This window comes from Manduca sexta, chromosome 6 (genome assembly GCF_014839805.1).
Source record: "Manduca sexta isolate Smith_Timp_Sample1 chromosome 6, JHU_Msex_v1.0, whole genome shotgun sequence".
NCBI classification, from domain to species: domain Eukaryota; kingdom Metazoa; phylum Arthropoda; class Insecta; order Lepidoptera; family Sphingidae; genus Manduca; species Manduca sexta.
The window spans coordinates 1,347,139-1,368,998 of record NC_051120.1 but is presented as its reverse complement, the minus strand read 5'-3'; the positions used below and the strand labels follow the sequence as shown (position 1 = coordinate 1,368,998).

General features: G+C 35.8%; 1 protein-coding gene across 5 annotated transcripts in view; it reads right to left on the bottom strand.

The window, feature by feature from the left end:
- LOC115440910 (LIM domain only protein 7) overlaps positions 1 to 21,860 on the bottom strand; it is a 168,657-nt gene that overhangs the window by 44,196 nt on the left and 102,601 nt on the right. The window lies entirely within an intron of this gene.

Sequence of the window (21,860 nt, the reverse complement as noted above, 5' to 3'; positions counted from 1 at the left end):
CAGAGTTCCTATCAGTCCGCCCCTGAACGAAGGCTGAAGTCTTCGAAACGTCGGGATAATATTATAATATAAAAACCGCGATGAAATCCGCAAGATAGTTTTATTTTAAGACTTCCTATCTTCATACCTTATGAAGAATTGTTAGGTATACCCCTATAGGTTCCTTCAAGATGATTTCCTTCACCGTTAAATTGAACTATCATTGATAAAGAATACATATGTAACTCCGAAATTCAGATTTTCCTTGGGTGGTGAACCTACCACTTTCGTCTCGTCAGTTCATTCCACTCCCAACTAGAGTATAGTCCGTTGTAACGGTAATAATTGAGATATTAGAGGCTATTACGGCTTGGCTTTTTATGTTTATTACAAAGATAAACGATTTTACGCCTCTTATAGTATTAAAAATTTCTTTGAATAGTTTTAAAAGGTCAGTTTTAGAAATTCATTCACTGTAATTTCTTTTTGCAATGTTGGATTCGATATTTATACCAAACTTATTCAAAAGCTTACCAATTGTCTTATTGCTAAGTATCATATGTTTTTATAATCCGCATTTTGGATCTAGGTGTTGGACGTAAAAGTCCAAGTTAAAAGAAAAAATATTAAAATTACATAATGACGGTTGTAATGTATTTATTCTAAAAATTACATTTTATTAAATTTGCCGTGAGAAATTATGTTGGTTAAGTATATTTAAAGTACCTATTAGTAAGTAATATGTATTTCCTTAACGTCTTAAATACTTTTAAGGATATCCTTGAATCTATAATTGTAAAATCAATATATCAAATTAATTGCACTTTCATTTTCCTGTTGAATCATAGATAGTTTCACTAGGTCTCCAATCTGTCTGGGTAATACTTTGTTTATGTCACCTTCGGGCATCATAATTCTTCTGGTTAAGGCATGTAGCCATTAATCGCTGGCAGTAAGTTTATATAATATAATATCAGCCCTGTATTATATACTTGCCCACTGCTGAGCACGGGCCTCCTCTACTACTGAGAGGGATTAGGCCTTAGTCCACCACGCTGGCCTAGTGCGGATTGGTAGACTTCACACACCATCGAAAATTCCTATAGAGAACTTCTCAGATGAGCAGGTTTCCTCACGATGTTTTCCTTCACCGTTAAAGCGAACGATAAATTCACAAAGAATACACACATGATTTTTTAGAAAAGTCAGAGGTGTGTGCACTTGGGATTTGAACCTGCGGACATTCGTCTCGGCAGTCCGTTCCACACCCAACTAGGCTATCGCCGCTCTCAGTAAGTTTAGTATGTTAATAATACAAAGTTATGTATGGTTGACAATGTTTGTGGGTATTCTTACTATCAGGCGTTTGGCTTGGTCGTCTCGTAAGTAATCCGTACTTCGTACTGCTGTGCCCATTCTCATATCGACTTTACTATTCGAAGACACCTCTTACTTGACTATTTAAAAACTATGACATAACTAGACAGGTAAGATTCGGCTCGCATATTGTAGAATTTTACCGCTTCTACCGCTGTTTAAATTCCTATATATCTTATTCTTCTTCAAGTGCCTCTTCATTGTTGAAGGTTGGCCGTCAGCTTCGTGTATTTCTCTTTATCATTAGCCAGGCGGAACAGGTGTTCAACGGAGGTGATACCGGTCCACTCCCGGGTCTGAGCCACGATTTTTTTCCTTCGCCCAGCGTTTCTCTTCTCCTCCATCTTGCCCATCATTAATAATATATTTTACTTAAATTGCACTATAGCGCGATACCTACTCGTCCATGCTTTGAAACGGTCCCTATAGTTCTTCACCATGCTACGTAGTAAGCTCTATAGTCACATTACATCAGGTTGTAGGTTTATCTAATGCAAGAATCTGGTAGATACCACCGCGAGCAACTTGCTCGTCTCGTCGTGCATTTCTAAAACAATACAAAAATGTACTGATGGTAGGATATATTTTATATTCCTCGCATAGCGATCACCGTACTCAAGGTGTTAAAACCCGCTATAGTGTCCCACATAAGTGTTTCGCGTTCTGGGATCAGTATGTGTATATCCGGTTCCAACAGGCCGGCATAATTGTGTCGACTCTCGCGGGGTAATCTTCCGTCAGTCGACATCCAATTGGATCCCACTCCTCATACCATCAGGTCCAGTGGAGTAACTTCACCGTGCACGTAAAAAAAATACTTCACTTGCCCAGCTAGTTGCACTGATGACACAATATCATGATAATGACAGTGGTAACGGTTGTGTCACTCGACCGTTGCAACCACAGATGCCATTACAGTGGCGTTATGTCACAGTTGCGTTATTCTACTGAGTTACGACAATGTTATCTGTTGATTGATAGGTGATCGCGGAATTAGAATTATCGTATGTCATGTTTTAGCAGTGGGAAGTTGTTGTAATTGTAATATTTAATAACATCTAGAATTGTAAATTATTTTAAGGTAGCTGCAATAGCCTAATCGGGAGTGGAACGGAATGCCGAGACGATAGTGCAGGTTCAAAACCAAAGCAAAAAAAAATGCAAAGGTGTGTGAAGTCTACCAATCCGCACTGGGCCAGCGTGGTGGACTAAGCCCTAATCCCTCTCAGTAGTAGAGGAGGCCCGTGCTCAGCAGTGGGACAAGAATATAATATAGGGCTGATGATGATGAGCTAGCATATAGCAGGTATCTACTTTTTAAAGAGATAGATACATTATTGTCTGTATCTAATGTTAAATATATGTTAATTAGTCTTAAATCGTCTAGTATGTTGTTGGTTTATCTCTAGATATGTATCTTGTTTCAACGAAATAAATATTAAAAAGGCAAATTAAACTAAAAACAAAGACAACAATATATTGTTTTCATCAAACATTATTATAAAATCTGATTCGTTATTAATAAGAGGAAATCATTTACTTTATATTTTTATCAATTCATATTTTTATTTCCAATATAATTTTAAGAAATATTATATCCTTTACTAACAATATAAGTCCTATGTTACTCGAATAAATAATAACAAATAAAATAATCCGTCTATGATTCTTTAACGTCATTTAATGGCACTCCTATCAACAAACTACCGTCCCTTGATTACGTAATAATAATACCCAAACTCGCCTAATACGTCAACAAAAATGTCGACCACTACGCGGAAACCGAACGAGAAACCAGTTGCGGCAAGGCGTCCTTGGTAACTGCGATTAAAACTACATTTGTACTGAGACCACTCCGCGGGCCCTACGATAGATCTTAATAGTAATTACAAATTCAGTTACAACATTAATTGCCAATTTACAATACTTTGACCTTCCAAAACAATTAGCAAGAATTCACACAACACCAATGCGTGATCACCTAACATTACGCAAGCCATGGCTCTAAACATAATTTATTCAAAACAGTGAAAGTATAAGGGTATAATGGCTACAAATAATGTTAGAAAATATTTACCGACAATCGGACGACAGCCGTCAAATGCTTTCACTGTCAATGCCAATTACAAAACAATCGACCACGCCCCGAGATCACGATAAACGAAAGTGTACAGCGTAGAACGGAACGTTATTTTACACAAAAAAAAAAGAAAGCGGAATCCCTACGACAAAGTTCAGGCGGGCAGCTGCACTCGGCGACGAAAATAGATCATGCAATCCGTTGGGCCGTTCTAAATTTCCGTTCGGTATGCGCTTTTAAATTTAGAACTAGACTTAGTTCGACACTGTCGTTTGTCACTGGCTCGTTCTATTTTTGAATTATTTTTCCGTTACGACCACGTTCCGTTTCACGCAGCAAGATGGGCGGCCGCTGCGCTTACACTAACACTAGTCGTCGACTTTCGCGTTTTCCACCGCTAACCGAGAGAGGGGAAAGTAACTTAATAATTAATGCATTATTTTAACTTGTGGAAACATGGTGCGTGTTTGTTAATTGATACGTTCTAGTGGTGTTGCGAATGCGGCGAATTCTAATGTCAGCTGAGCGCATATCGAAACCGAAAGTTATCTATAAATACTGTCTTTGAGGTTACGTAAGTTTGTTTTTATTTGAATACTATAGACGTACTATATCGAACTTAGTAAAACAAACGGAAATTCTCGCATGTGCGTTGCGTAACACAAGAAAACACGTTCGCGCGTTGCATTACGAGTGCGAATCAATCAAAATCAGTGCGGATAAACGCGAAATTGAAAGTGAATTCCCCAACACTATTTCCAATATAGTTGTCGGTTGCGTGTCGCGCGGTAGTTATTTACTTTATGTTATATTTTGACGGATTCGTGATTAATTTCAAATGCATACCAAGTGTTTGTTACGAAATTATTACTAAATGTTCGAAGGTTTTTAGCTCCGGATCTTTTAGCATTGCACCTGTTCAGTAACAAACTTTAAAGTTTGGCGAGATTATATTGTAAGCATTTGTATTCTTGTCATAATAAATCAATAAAAAAAGGAAAAAAAATGTTATATATTTTCTTTTATATTTCAGATATTTATGCATATAATTAGAGAATGTTACATGGAAAGACGAACGTAATAATTTACAATTCACAGAACGTAAGCCACTTAAAACGAATTGTGTTATCATAAATCCCGAGAAAATACGCAATGTATAAACGAAAATCTACTCACAAACTCTCACTAGTGAAGCCGCAAATAAATATCAAAATGCTATGACCATTAATTTTTCTTTAGATGGCATGAAATGTCATTACGATTATAAACAATAGCTTATTAAATGTCCGTAACTCTGCGTTTCAGTTTTTACTTTCATTCGCGTTATATTGCGGTTAGTGAGACGGTTAAATCTACTGCCAGTAATCATGATGTAAGGAAAGAGATTTGTGAAAATATAAAGATACTGTTAGTGAAATTTACAGTGACATGTATCTTTAGAATAGCTGGATATTTTTTCGAAACAAGTTTGCTGTTTTATTTTGTCTATAGTGACTAATAATGGACCGTTTACCTTTCTCAAAAATAATATAAAAACTATGATTTTTGGTTTTTGATCGTATTTTTGGTTACATTTAATTACTTAAAATTCGCAGTTACATTTGACAGAAGATTTTTTAAACATCCCCCAAAACAAGATAATTAGTGACACAACCAAGGGTCTTGTCTACAACACGTGTAGGTAGACTTAAATATTTAAAATAGATAATTATTTGTTATATAGATGTCTTCAATGAGTTAAAACAATCATAATAACATTAGAAACCCTCTTCAATATTTACCGTTCAAATGAAAAATAATTTCAAAAACTCAGAAGTGACAACCCTAGCACAGTTCGTTCCCCGCTTGACTATCATAGACTATTAATATAAATAATTTCATACACGTTCGTATGTCCAAACAAATCATTTGACATTTGACGTAACATCGGTTGACGACACGTTACGTAAAGCGAAGGAGAAATGACAACAAAGGTCATTGTGAGGTCATCACGAGATCATAGTTACTTTAAGACTTGTTATGGGATTATAATGAACTGTTCATGGGGCTTATAAAGGGAAAATATTTAGTAACGGCAACATAATTCGATGGAGTTGCTTTAGTGTGGAGTGTTTTATGACTTGGTAATCGACTATTTGGGTTTTGATGAAATATTTGTCGTCAATTATAACGTTCGTAAAAGCGGCGATAGCCTAGTTGTTGAACGGACTGCCGAGACAAATGTCCGCAGGTTCAAATCCCAAAGGCACACATTTTTGACTTTTCTAAAAAAAAAGCTATGTGAGTATTCTTTGTGAATTATCGCTTGCTTTAATGTTGAAGGAAAACATCGTGAAGAAACCAGCATACCTTAGATGTTATTTATAGGAATTGTTTTCTATAGGAATTTTAAGGGTGTGTGAAATGTACCAATCTGAATTGGGTCAACGTGGTGGACAAAGGCCTAATACCTCTCAGTAGTAGAGGACCATGCCCAGCAGTGGGACAGAAAAAGGGCTGATATTATTATATATTATATCATTCGTAATAATAATGATAATAGTTTTTTATTACATTATAATCTAAAATGTTACTATAACATTCAAGTACATATACGTATTAAAGAGAAATGGCGCCTGGTGTAGCAAAGCCTGTGTTCTTCACCAAGATATCATCTCTTGCAAGTAGAAAAATGGTAACAAATTTGAATTAAAGGATGCAGAATTAAATAATGTAATTAATAAATAAGAACAACTCGGTTATAGAGTATAGCCAATGATATTAAATTCTGCTCCCTTATAGTATAAAATATAGTGTTACAGTGTAACTACACTTAACATCTCATGTCTCAGGATGGCGAGCGCAGTGGAATACCAAACAATACTTTGTAATTCATTGGATGGTGTATCAACTGTTTATGTGCGGTCGTATCGCTTACCATAAGGCGAACGGCGAGCTCATCTCTTCATACAAAGCAATAAACATATACCAATATACATATAATTATAGAAGATAGATATTAATATTTGAATTCTTTATCGACTAAACAAAATAACTTTGAAATAAAACTATTTACGGATTTTATCTCGGTTATTTGTATTATTATTTTCTCCCGACGTTTCGAAGACTTTGCAGCCTTCATGGTCACGGGGCGGACTGAGATGGTCACCCGCAAGTAAAGCGAAATAATAATATAAAAAACCACGATAAAATCCGTAAATAGTTTTAGTTCAATGTATAACATTCACATAAACTTAAAAAATCACTATAAAAATAATTATTATTTTGATTATCGGATACGTTGATAAAACAACCAACAATTATGTTTGACAGACCTCCATGTTACGGAATGTCAAATTGCAATTTATTTATCATAAGACAATAATTCCTAAAAGCAATAATAATTTAACCTGAGAATTGAACCCACATACTGACAGTTCACGGCCGTGTTATGATAAATGTGGGTAGTTTGATATTTATAATATCTGCCATATTAGCGAGTGATTAAGTACTTCACATTACATTACAAAAAGGCAATCGTTAATTACTTGTTACTGACGAGAAAACAAAATTAACTTAAAGGTTAATTTGTTTTTGAACGGTTTTTGTCTCAGAATTTAAGTAATCAGCTTGTGATTTATTGAAGCTTTTACGATCATTTTCATAATATCGATAAATTATAATTACTAGACATTATGAGACTTCTGCCAACAACAGCAACTAGCAACACTATTTACATACATACATACATAACATCACGCATTTATCCCCGAAGGGGTATGCAGAGGCGCAACTAGGGCACCCACTTTTCGCCAAGTATGTTCCGTCCCATGATGTGATAGGGGGCGAGCCTATCGCCATATCGGGCACAAATTCCAGACTCCGGGCTGATACTGAGCAGAAAAACCCAAATATCACTTTGCCCGACCCGGGATTCGAACCCAGGAACTCAGAGCGCTATTGTACGGGACATGCAATACAACTACGCCACCGAGGCAGTCACTATTTAAAAAGAAAAAAAATAATGACTGTAAGTCCTGCGCTCGTCCTTAGACATTACATAGGTCTCACGCGCAGTAATTACTAACAAATCAGTTTAAAACAGTGCTTCCTTCTACTATATACGCTATCGAAAAAAATATACCAATCGATAGTACTCTAACTCCTTCGTCCAAGACACATGTATATATATATATAAAAATGAATCCCTATTTCCCTTGGTCACGCCATCACGCGTGAACGGCTGGACCAATTACACAATTTTTTTTTTGTTGTGTTTGTTATTGTCAGGAGAAGGTTCTTATGAAAGAAAAAATTCAAAAAATTGCGCGGAAAATTAGAAAATTTAAGAAAACTTAACGAAAATATTAATTTTATATAACTGTCAATTGTTTGAAATAACTGTCAGCGATTGACAGAATGCGCGCTGCAAATTCATAACTAAGACGGGACAAGGTCTGTCGGGTCAGCTAGTTATACAATAAAAATAACTCACCGTAAATTCCTTTTTCACGCGTATTTTTAACAAACGTACGACAGTGGTTCAAGTCCGCGCGCGAACTGGCGGTCCGACGCGCGGTATAAGCTCTGCTTTCACTCACAACGTGATACTTTTAACATATGAAATGGTAATATCCATACGGGCCACAATGAACGCACAGACACGCGCTACCGTTAGGAAATTGTTTCGTAACGCTATTGTATTGACGGGGGTATAGGCGAAATTTTTATTTTGGTATTGGAAAAATATAGGTGAAAGCCATGGTGGCGAAGGGTCCATATAACTCGAAGCCGGTGCTTCTCTTTCGTAATTTATATCAAACTAGCGACCCGCCCCAGCTTCGTACAGGTGCAATATTTCTCCACTATTTAATGGATGTCATAAACCTTCCTCTTGAATCTATATAGTCTATATCTATTAAAAAAAAACTGCATCAAAATCCGTTGCGTAGTTTTAAAGATTTAAGCATACATAGATACGGACAAAGAAAGCGACTTTGTTTTATACTATGTAGTGATTATAATTAGAGTTTACGAAACGTATTTATGCATATTTGTACTTATGTGATATGTCGGGTTCCCTTTAGGAAAATGTAACCCTTCACCAGTAAAACCTTATCATAATAGTAGTTAAAACGTATATGATAACCCAGAAGATTGCCTATACGTGTGCAAAAATTCATCCAAATCCGTTCAGCAGTTTTTGTTCTAACAAAGATCCAAATATTTATACAAATTTTTGTTATTGTAATATTAGTAAGAAGAAAGATATGTGTTATTGATTTCATAAACGTATTTATAGTTAGACATTGTTGTTAGTCGTCAGTTGCTATTGTTATGCGTGTTTATAAATATAGATCATTGATCTCAAAACATGCCTTGGGATCCACTGCATCAGTTTTAACCTATCATAATATTATTACAATTTTAATAATAGAATGTATAAAAGTTTTTAATCTGTAGGAAAAAAATAAATGCTGAACAGATTTCTATATGTTTCACTGGAAAACAATATATTGTATGTGAAATAGTTAACATATTGAATAATTTACTCGCTATAGCAAACGTTATACTTGCCACAAAATAGGACAAATACAATTAGTGAATTGCGTTTAAAAGCTTCTGCTTATTCCTTTGGCGATAAAAACTGCCCTCAAGGATAAAGGTTTCTACATAAAAATTACGCAGCAAAAAATTTTAGATGCTTTTTACTGATTACGAATATATCCTTAACTCGATTTTGAATAAAATAAATAATTATATAGTTTTTTTATTGTGATGACAGAATACAAACTTATGTTTGCTTTAACCACTATAGACAAGTTGTATTTTTGCCTAACCCTTAAATTATGAAAGCATGCGTTTTTTTACGACTGTAGTGTGTTTTCACGTAACAATACAAGTTGTGAATATCCAATGTTATTCTTTACCTAACAGATTAGCTTCCTGACCGCGTTGATATGCGATTTGGTGCCAATAAGAGTTATTTGGTGTTTCGAATGTTAATTAATTGTTGTGTGTATTGATTTTTAAACACGGGATTGCATTCGTGTGATGTAATCAGATTGCTTTTGCACTGCTCCGTTTGTTTAAATCTATTCTAAATTTCTCAGTTAATTACTTTGGTCGTGGTTTTGTTAGTAGTCTACGAGATAAAAATAGCACAAATATAGCTGCCTATTAGTAAAATTATTATCAGAATCAGAAAAGTGTTTCATAATTAGCATCGTGTTCATACAAAGAAACCTCCTTATTCATAGACTTTTTTATGTAAGGATGGAGTAAATAACGTCTAATAAAAAATGAAAAACATTTATGAATAAGGGGGAAATACTTTAGCCATTTTTAATATAGATTCGTTATGGTTCACTTGTTTTTATTATTTTTTTCCGAAATCAATCCACCGAAGCAGCATTCGAAACAGATTTCAACACAACGAAGCTAAGAGATATTAATCCCGCTAAGCCGTGGAATTGAAATAATTTATTATCTGGAATGCATCGTGAAGATTACTCGTGAAAGGACTCGTTGTATATGCTGTCTGTACATTGAAATTGTTTAGGATGATTCCTGATGCTTTAATTTTTTATGAGATATCTTTGTCGTAAAGTTGGTTACATGTCGGTGGTAAACGACTTAAGAAAGGCATATCAGGATCATCGGTTGAAAGGCATTATATCACTCCCTGCGTTTAGAAACTGAAATACTAAATGAATAGCCAAACATTTAAGGTTTAACTATACTGCCGTGCTAAGCTAAAAGCGGTGTCTCAAAAAAAGTCAAAATTTTGATTTTTATGTCGTCAGATATCTTAAAGAACTACCCATCCAATGAACTTACCTAAATAACGGTTTCTTGTTTAGAACTTATTAAAAAAAAACTTACAAGAGTGTCTCTACCTCAGTTTTACATACAAAATTATAAAACTATATTTACAAAACTTCGATTATCTCGAAATAAGGTTTCCCTGACACACCGTTTTTGTGCTTAGCACGGCAGTATACTACCCTTTAACGCAACCCCAACATGACCTATGGCACGTAGGTGAACACCCCCCTTCTCACTCCTCCCTCGGTGTCGACGTGATTACTCGTTATCACGCGAACAAACAAACACACAAGCTGACCGATACGCGACGGTCGACGACCCGCTCCCACGCTGTGAAATGATCATTTGACTTTCGTTTGAGCTTTAGGTCTTGGGTTCGATTATAATATGTATTAATATTTTCAGTTACTAGATAGGTGGGAATTGGGTTGTTAGTTCGATTCCTTGATTTTTTGTTTTTATTTTTTGGATTTGAGTGCTGTGGCATTGAAGTAAGATTTCAAAAACCAATTATGCATAAAAGATGTTTATTGACACAGAGCAGAAACCAATAACATTACCCGACCCGGAGGTCGAACCCGAGACCTCACCACAGCAATACACCAACAGTCATAATCATACTATAGTACTAGAAGAAAGGCATAAAACAATAATAAATCTCACATTGTTTTTAATACAATTTACAATAAGTGGACGGGGCAGGGGTCAATTGAATTTGATTGGGTACATTGGCTTAACTGGATTTGATGTAAGTACTGGTTTGTGGGAGAAACTGTTTGGAAACCACCTACCATCACTTACCATCTACCAGTGTATCAAGCCTGCTTTTCATTCCAGTTACCATTTCTTTGTGTGACTATTTTTATTAAGGGATCTAAATAGTTTAATAGTAGTGGTGACGTTTCTTTTATCTCATAAAACTTACTATACCATATATAGACCGAAAGATCGCGGTAAAATAACAAAACTACTCTTATTTTCATGTCCGTAAACATAATTGTACTGTTTAACCAATGACTTAAACTCCAATTTCTATAATCTTTTTAACAAGCACCTAAATACGTACAACTACGTCTGCTATGCGAAAAGAATGGATTTTTCCAAATCACATTTACAAACATTTCGTTCTTTTTATCATTCTCGTGAATTAATTTCTAGATCCTTGTGTTACAACAAAATAAGTTTTAAATATGCCAATCAATTAATGGCCGACAGTAAACAATTTACACTCAATGAAGGTCACTCACGAATCCTACGACAGATGGCAGGACGACTTACACAAGAGAGCTGGCAGCGACTGGATGCGTAAAGCAGTAGACCTAACCTTGGGAGAGGCCTATGTCCAACAGTAGACTGCAACTGCTATCAAAGGGATAATGAACCCTACGAAGCTAGCAACAATAGCATACAGGAAACAATAAAGTTCACGGCTATACATACAAACGCACGTTCACACACACATAGACCGATTGCATAATATTCGCTTTTTGTATGACATCGGCGGCCATACACTACACAGAGCAGACAGTATGTCGACTGTGATATAGAATAATAAATAATTAATTAGGGCAAGGGTCGAGATAATTTTAATGTTACGATTGATAAGTAAATTAAAAGGCCTATCAATACGATGTAAGAAACCGCTTGACCAAACAAAGTTATAAATTACTAAATTGATAAAGAAATCGGTAATGTTTTTTATGGACAGGCATAGTTAGAAGTTCGCGGGTGAGATATGTTATTCAATTGTTATATTGGTATTCTAACGTTAAATATAAATGTCTAACGAACCGCCCCGGTTTCGCACGTGTAGCAGTGATGGTCTATAGCCAAATGACTTCTGGAGGTCTGATCGCTACCCAATTTCCCTGGATCACCCGCTGGGCTAATCTGTACATTACTTAAAAAATCATTAAAATCGCTACAGCCGTTTTAGAGTACATAGGGAACATACATACCTTTAGGAATTACACACGTAACAGGTTATGTTAGGCGCCGCCTAGATGCTATACTTGCAAATGATGGAACATTGTCAAAACTAACAAGTTCAGCAACAGACAATTTCATATGCGTATAGTATTTCTCAGCAAGTTGATAATGGACATCTGCGCTTCATTTATTGCATAACATTGATTTATTTTAAAAGTAACTTTGATATACTGAAATGACCCCGCCACTATCGTAATCAAGTGATAGCGATTTAAATATGTAAGCAGTAGAATAAACATCACCAGTGGCGCACTGTTTCCTTGTTATGTGGGCGTCGGCGCCGGGCTTTGCAACGCACTGGAGGAACACACGTTTGAGTTTATACGGATTTTTTGTTTGAGAGGTTTCAATTCCTTTAAGGAATTGTAGCTACTTTAGGGCAGAAAGAATAGACTAGTTGTCTCTCGTTTAATTTGTGGCATTTTAGGGCGTGATTTTTAATTTTCAATTCTGTTTTAGAACTTTTCTCATATGGATTTCGTCACTGAAAAAAAAATTGGGAGAGTTACATTTTTCTTAACACAGTTTAGACCAAAATATCTTTAAAACTATCAGCGATAATATATATACAATATTTGCTGCTATTTTTAGACTAGAGGATTAAAAATACCTTTTACGACTTCTATTAATCTCCATACAAGCCTCTACTTATCCAAACACGTTTCCCACATTATCCCCAAATCCCCCTACATAATGGTGATCCTACACGCATGCACGGCGTTATTGGTTCCTAACGGAAACCCGAGATGAGTCTGCGCGGAACCTTACTATGTTAATTGGGTTTTTATTGGCAAAGCGATTACTATGAAGCGGACTTTGTATTGTATGGATTTTATTTATTTACATCATCGATATATATGTACTACGTACTGGATTTGCCGTTCTGAACATTCACTGTGTTCATCTGAATTGAACTGTCATCCATTCAAAACTGATTTTAGTATGGCGTCAATACGATACTTGTGGTTGTGTACGGAGTGGCGCTCATAATATAAAAACGCGAGTCTAAGTGCAAACCTGAATATTAATAAAAAATATTAGTCGAATAAGTAAAATTATTGATTGTTCAAGTGAATAAATAAGTTATAACAGTGACGTTTTGGTTGCCATTTTAGTTCAGATTTTGAACAAATAGTTTATATAGACGTTCGTGTCTATAGAATATACGTCAATGATTTACATGGGGTTCGTTTCTTGTGTCATTGTTATGGCGAATTATTTTTTAGTTGGCCTAGTGGATGTATAATGTCATATTCGATGCTCGCTCGGGTTGGGTAATTAAGTGAATTTTGGGATTTATATGCAGCTTGTGGCGCTGTACGTGTAAAACATTGAGTATATTGCGAGTTGAAGGGACAAGAATTTGTGTGCTACATTTCGATTATCTCTTTATATGATAAATAAATTGACAAAAAGCACTCATTATACTACTGCCTCAAAATAAAGGCATGTGTATAGTTTAACAAACTACATTTAAGTAGCCTTAATAACGGCTTTATAATCCTCTGAATCGTACAGATATTCATCTCGTACATAAAATACGTGGGATCAAATACTACGATTTCACATATAGAAAACCATATATTTTCTACGCATGCAAATTATACTACTACATTTACCACAAGGTGGTAAGTACTTTTAAACATAAAACAACCACTTTCACGCATGCGTTACTGAGGTTATAAAGATATAAAGATCGTGTCATAATTTTACTTCTTATTGTTTTAGGATTATAGTGTATTTTACGTTAAGATGCTTCTAATGGTACATAAAGGGTCTTTTTTAATAATAATGCGTTGACAGATTACTCTTGTAGAGCGTAATAAAAGGATTTTGTCTATTATTTCCTGGTACCCATAACACAAGTTTAATCTTACCTTGGGTACCAGCGTTCAAACACTTAATAAGTTATACTGTATTGTAGCAACTAGCATGTTATTTGTACGTATATGTACAAACTTTTGCTAAATAAACTAAACTTATAAACTTATTATATTTATAATTTTTACGCCTAGAATGGTGTCTTTAGCATGACAATTCAAAGAAAATGTTATTGTAATGTCCTCTATTATCTTGTAATATATTATAATTTATAAGCTCGTTTGCTACGCACGTCTTCACTCCGTGACACTCAACAACACAATGTTCTATCTACCCGCAGTTTTGCGTTGTGAGTTCTAGACGACAGACGGAAATTATTATATAAATCCATACACTACAGTTACTAAGATAGTTAATGTCATTTTTCTAATTAGTATGTTTTGGAATGAATGATTTGCGCTCTCGCTTTTACCTACCGATTTGAATCCTCATTATAATTAAGATTATAGATATTAATGATTTGAGTAACTTTTTATTACAGTTATATGACGAGTGAAGCATGCCGCTGGCCTGATGGTAAGCGATACGACCGCTTGTAAGCAGTAGCAAGATACATTAATTATGTCTTATAATAAGCTGGCTACTATCATTCAACCAGAAACACAATACTGCATCCACATAGCTGGTTGGCGGTAAATATCGACGAAGTAGTGCCTACCCACACGAACCTACCATATGACATACGTACTACAAGTAAAATTTGTATTTAAATCCGACAAATAACCTTTTTTTCTACTGGCACGGCGAAGTGACCTCACTGTACCCGATGGTAAGTAGAGTGGGGTCCAATAGAATGATGACTGACGAGAGATGATTACCCCTCGCCAGTCGACACAATTATGCCGGCCTGTTGGAACCGAACATACACAACACAACCTAAATATATAATAATATAATAATATAATAATATCAGCCCTGTATTATATACTTGCCCACTGCTGAGCGCGGGCCTCCTCTACTACTGAGAGGGATTAGGCCTTAGTCCACCACGCTGGCCTAGTGCGGATTGGTAGACTTCACACACCTTCGAAATTCCTATAGAGAACTTCTCAGATGTGCAGGTTTCCTCACGATGTTTTCCTTCACCGTTAAAGCGAACGATAAATTCACAAAGAATACACACATGATTTTTTTTTTTTAGAAAAGTCAGAGGTGTGTGCCCTTGGGATTTGAACCTGCGGACATTCGTCTCCGCAGTCCGTTCCACAACCAACTAGGCTATCGCCGCTTTTTTACCTAAATATGCTACCACTTTTTTAACTAGTCAAACTCAGCAACAAATCAAACATAAATCTCCACTGAGCTCACTTCAAAAACTCACAGAGCTCAACGGTAATTGTCGATTAGCCAAGCTGATGGCGACACGACCCACATCGCCACCACCGTGCCGTTCCCATACAACACAATGCGCGGCCTTGGAGGGGGAAAGTCCGTCCATCTCTATTAGTTGAAATGAAGCTGTTGACGCTTGGGAATATGGCGAATGACAAAGCATTCATTCTCTACGTCATCTATATTTATAAAAATGAATCCCTATTTCCCTTCCCTCGGTCACGCCATCACGCGTGAACGGATGGACCGATTTCACAATTTTTTTTTGTTGTGTTTGTTATTGTCAGGAGAAGGTTTTTATGAAAGAAAAAATTCAAAAAATTGCGCGGAGAATTAGAAAATTTACGAAAACTTAACGAAAATATTAGTTTAGTTATATAACTGTCAATTGTTTGAAACTGTCAGCGATTGACAGAATGCGCGCTGCAAATTCATAGTAAAGACGGGACAACGTCTGTCGGTTCAACTAGTATTTTATACAATTGAATGACGAGCAAGTAGCTCGTCTGATGGTAAACACTCAATGACTCGACGAGTAAATGTCCTGATGGTAAACGACGTTCAACAATAGTAATACCTTATTTAGACTTCACGATGTTTTCCTTCACCGTTAAAGCAAGCGATAATTCATAAAGAATACGAATATTAACACTGGATGATTTTCCCTCGCCAATCGACACAATTATGCTGGCCTGTTTGTATGTAAACCTTGGGTTAATTTATTGTAAATCTACCATTATTCATGCTCGCATGCTCAGTCAACACAGGTGGCACTAAATTGGTTTATGGGGTCAAGGCGTGTTATGCTAACTCAGCTGCCGGGTCAGTTAGAGACCTTTGAAGGATTTTATACTTAGACAAAACATACTTACATCACGCCTTTTCTCTTCTGGGATAGGCAGATATCTTATAGTTTCGGCCATTTATGTAAAATAATAGAGGTCGACTAGATGAAATAATAAAAAAAATCGTTTTATTCTATCTACTAATTCAGAAAGTGTTTCAACAGTGTAGTATTTCGTACGCGGTACGACTGTTCCTAAAGTCTCGGGTTCCTAAAATTTAATCTACGACCCAACTTGGAATCTGGACTAGATCGCTAAATATATCCACTTGATATATTCAAGTAATCCTAACAGAAGGTCGGCAGACAAGTTGATTGAATCGACCTTCATTTAGAGCGGACTAAGATCGTATCACAATTAATATTCTAATGAAACATTATAAGCTGATTTTGTTTCTCGGGAACTTTAAATTAGGATTATACAAGAGTGGCTTCATTCCTAGCTAAGGCCGGCGTTAAAATAATTATTTAAAATTGATAGTGTATGTATATTAGAAAATTCTTCTTTAAGAACTTAATTATTTTAAACAATAAAATTGGTGATTTATTCGCGTATTATAATAATAAATGACTAAATGAGTGTCGATATGATTTAACTTTTAAACATTGTTCATAGCGATCGGCATATATTTAAAATATCAATAAATATAATGATAAGTGATAAATAATGCAAGTTATATTCCCGAATGCAGTAGTTGGACCGGCTACCAGTTGTATAATAACTTAACCCAGCAGTAGCATACATAATCTTGATACATTACATCCAATAGTTGTCCAGTAACAGAAATTAAGAGAATTCCAGATAATTTTGTCATAAGTGCAATTATGCTCGCTATATGTGTCATCGAGATATGTGTGTGTGCTAAAATTTAACACACACACATATCTACTTTATCCCCGAAGGTGGTGTAAGAGGAGCAACCAGGGATCTAACTTTTCGCCCAAGCATTCCGTCCAACGTTGCGACAGGAAGCGAGCCTATCGCCATATCGGGCACAAATTCCATACTCCGAGTTAATACTGAAAAAAACAATATCACTCCACGACCTAGGATTCGAACCCGTGGCCGCAGAGATGTTTCGATCACACAAAACAAATACGTCACTAACGCAGTCGTGCTAAATAAATAAATGTATTTAATTTCTTTTAAATTGTTTACCCACAATTACAGTGAATTTGTTTCTCATTGGAATCAAGTTACGACATTTCCAAGCTACCTGCCCGTAGTCATTTAATATTAGATGCAATCGTCAGATTCCGAGCCGGTCGCCAGCCAAAGGTCAAGAGCGGCTATAAAATTCGATAACCAGTATTAATTTAATTTTTAAGTCTCGATTTTTGTCGACCAGCGCTTAGAGTACAATTTCTGTGCAGTTTGAGTAAAATGATTAGTGTCTACCATTCTTTAATTTACTTTATAGCAAAAGGAACCTTATAGTGGCGAAGGGTGAACTTTTTCAAAAGGTAACCCGAGGCAAAAAATATTATCTTAGTTAACATATCGCGGCCAATTTAACAGAAAACAAAAACTAAGACAAACGTAAATAAACCTAAAAGGGAAGCCGGTAGGAATCGGGTTGTATGGACGCCTCGCTAGTGGTGCCTTATATGATGTATTATAGCAAGATTTAGAGACAAATTACATCAGTAGAAATTAAACACAAAAGAGTCCTATGTTAATTACAAATCTTCGCCAGTGAGTTAGCAGGTAGTATTTAGGAGCTTATAATGTTACATTATATTATTTACTATGTTATAGCTGAATGGATAGTTAGCTTTGTTTATTTCTGCCGCCAGGACAGCTCCTGGGTTTACAGTGAACACATTTTTACAAACATGTTGCTGAAAGATTCTGCTTGATTACGTCTGCCTGACCTCCCTGGGAACCCTCTCTGGGAATCTAGCCTCGAATAGTAAAACCAACAAAGCTCCGCAAGGGATTCGAATCCAGAATCATCCACGGACAAAAAATATCCAAATAGAAACTAAGTTTTTCCGCACACGCGCTGACGACGCCGTGCATCATTACCCTAGATGATTACGTGTTATTTTTATAGCAGCGCAAAAAGCAGCTGATTGTGTCCGCATTCTTCCGCATAATACTTCAGCGGGACGCTTTCGTTGTTTGGTGCGTGGTCTTAGAACCATCGCTTCCTTGATCTAGTGGTGGTGTAGATTGAACTTTGAAGTCCTGATCGTCAACTGTCAGTATTTCTATTTTGCCTAGGATTGGACTATAGAGGTGTATCATTCCCAATAGGTCATATTTTTATAATTATAATCAATAGCATATTTTCAAAATCTGAGAAACCAGTAACCTCTAATATATGTTTTTTATGAACAAGTTGAAAGTGTTTACGCCCTATTTCTTGGTACAAAACCAAAATTCCAAGATTCTGCATATTGATGTATGTCAGATACATCCCACGACAATTAACTTTTTAATTCCCGATACATCTCGTTTATAAATATTAAAGTCTTCTGAGAGACAAAAACATTTTTATGTAAACACTCATCATTTCCTCGTAAGATTAAAACGCAAAAACTCTTTTGAACCGCGCCGACGTCCTGATTGGTTGAATTAAGCACATCCTGGCAGCTGCTGTTTTGGCATTTAATGGCTTAAGTATGCCCGGTACAGTCTAGCTTACTTCGTGGTCTGGGAATCATGTAAGTTATGGAGGAAACATACTATAATCCACATAGCTATCCTTATGGCGGTAGAAATAAACAAAGCCGTTTATTTCTACCACCAAGCAAAGGTAAGAATGCAATTGTCTCCGTTCAAATGGAACATGGGGACCAACTTTAGACAGTCTTAAAATATAATGGTAAAAAGTCCCCCCCGTGACCATGAAGGCCGCAGTCTTCGAAACGTTGAGAGAAAATTATAAAGCGATAAATTTCAATGGGTAGTGTTAAATTGTGCACTATTAATGGACTTTCCTGATGTTTACCTCCAGGCGAGCTAAATGCCCGTTTTGTCTTTCAGTTATAACCTATTTATCAACACACAATCATAAAACAATATATACTCTAACCAGACCGCAGTTCAAGCCACGACCAACATTTAAAACCAAACTCGTAAATTTTTCCAAGTCGCATTCCGTCGAATACTCAATGAATGAACAAAAACCCATTTAATTACAGCGGCCTTTACCTGAATGCATTTGCATTGTTTGTAAATACCTTACAATTAACGCAAACACTCATACACAGCGACAGTGGGTTTTTTACAAACGATATTACTGTAGAACGGAGGTTAATAATTGCTATTAATTAGATATTAAAGAATTGCTTTTTGTTGTAATGCAAACATTTTAGTATAAGTCGGCGAATGTAATGATATTCAAATGTATTAATTATAAAAATATTAATTGATGTTTAGCTCCCAACATAATGCCAGAAGAATTATGCACGCACTCCTACTCTTAAAGGAAAGAATCAATAGAGATTAGCAATGAAAGGTTGGTGTATTTGGGACTCCGGAAATCTCTTTCATGACAAGTGATGAAACGTAATCAATAGAGATTTGGAATGAAAGGTGGGTTGGTTTATTTGATTTGGGACTCCGGAAATCTCATTCATACGTAACGAGCTGTCACTTCAGTGATTACACTGATCGCACATATTCTTACTGTAGATTAATATATCTATATTGTGACTGTATACATGGGCGCTATAAGAGTGCAAGGAGGCGCACGTGCACCCCCCTGCCCGGACTAAATTACAAAAAAATAAGTCACTGAATGTCAATAGGAACTATCAACCACAGAAGTTTTATTATGGTTTCGCATATAAAATAAGCGTGCGGTTTAAAAAATATATATATTATGTAGTACCTACTTATAGTGTGTAGAATCTACACATGCATGCTGTATCTACACTGTAGATGCAGCATGCATGGATCGCCCTAAAAGTAATTTTGGCGGCGCCTATGCAAGTATATTTGTTCAAAGTAGCAGATTTAACATTTAGAATTATAATTCCCAGACTGACTTCACCTATTGGGTCTAATTAACTATTAAATATAATTCCACATAACTTATAGAACTCAATTTAAAATGAAGTAATCGTGACAGGTTATATAAATTGATTGTAAATACCAACGTACCATTGAACGCGACCTTCTGGGCTCATTGCCGTTTGGTTCAAGATACGAATCTAAGCTATCTGATTCTATTGAGTGGTATGAATGCAGGTGACAGAATACAATGGCTAATTTTAAAGTTTTTTTATGCAGGTAAATAAGTATGCGATAAGACAGGATAATAAAAGACTATTAACAAAATGATTTTTACGTTTATCTAACATGTAAATTGTATAACTTTGTAGTATTTTTGTTTTATTTTTTTTATTTTAATTATATGTACTTTTTGTTGCATGTTTTTACGTCATCGGCAGAACATGTTGTCTTTCTTATGTTTGTGAAAATGTTGGGCATCGAAACATCGGCAGTAAAATTAAATATTCTTGATAAAATCTGATAAATATCCACATAGAATCAACGATATCCCAAATACTGCGTTGTTTAGAAGTATATTATTTTACCCGCGTTACATGCTTCCTTCGCCAAAAAAATTGTTTGGAAACAAAAGTTGACTATAGTAGTCAGGGATAATATAGTCCCCAATAAGTGTAAGATTTTTAAAAACAAATGATAAATAGATTAGCGCATCAATTCCAGAATAACAAATAGGATTACTTAACGCCCCGGAGAATTGCAAAGGGATTTTTATTCTAGGAAATCGCTTTTAAACAGGTGAAGCCGCCAGCATCACATTATCTAAAATATTTAAACTATAAACGAAAACATTAGCACATAACCCTGTGATGGACAGACGTTGCAACACGTTAATTATGATGGGCTAGAGATGGTTGATAAGGTCTTTCGATATATGGCAAGGTCTGTTAGACATTTCTAATCATTAGGCTGAGATCTGATTAATCATTTTTAATAATATAGCTGAAAAACGAATAGTGATTTCAAGGTACCGCGCAGACGCTGATTTGTTGTACGAGAAAATTGCCATTAGGGCCGGCGCATATGTGGCGGAGCGCAATGCATGGATTTTGAATATTATTTTAATGAATATAATGTCGATAATAGTTTGACAGTAAATAAAAGTCTGTTATACGCTCAGCTATATATTCGCCGGCCCCTATTGAAGCTGATAATAGCTTTAGCAGTTGTTGTTTAAGTTAGTAATTTGTTAGAGCAACTGTCAACATTTACAGCAATTCTATAATCACAGATTGATTGCTCGAATTGCTCGGTGTGTCGTGAAGTTGACGAGTTTCAGTAAAGTGAATACTATATGAACCATGTTTTACAAGTAATTTTGCCTTTAGTTAGCCAGAGATAAGGAAAGAGACATTCCAGCCCTCAAACCCAAGCAACTCTTGTAATCCATGATCAGCAGCTCCTGGATTACAGCTCAGCGAGTCACTGCGACCGCTAATTAGTCTTAACCCGCAACGCAATTAATCAAATAGAATAGGGAGGAGTAGGAAATATAGATTTTATGTATAAGTTTAGGGAGATGGTTGTTTGACCTTAAAGATATCCCG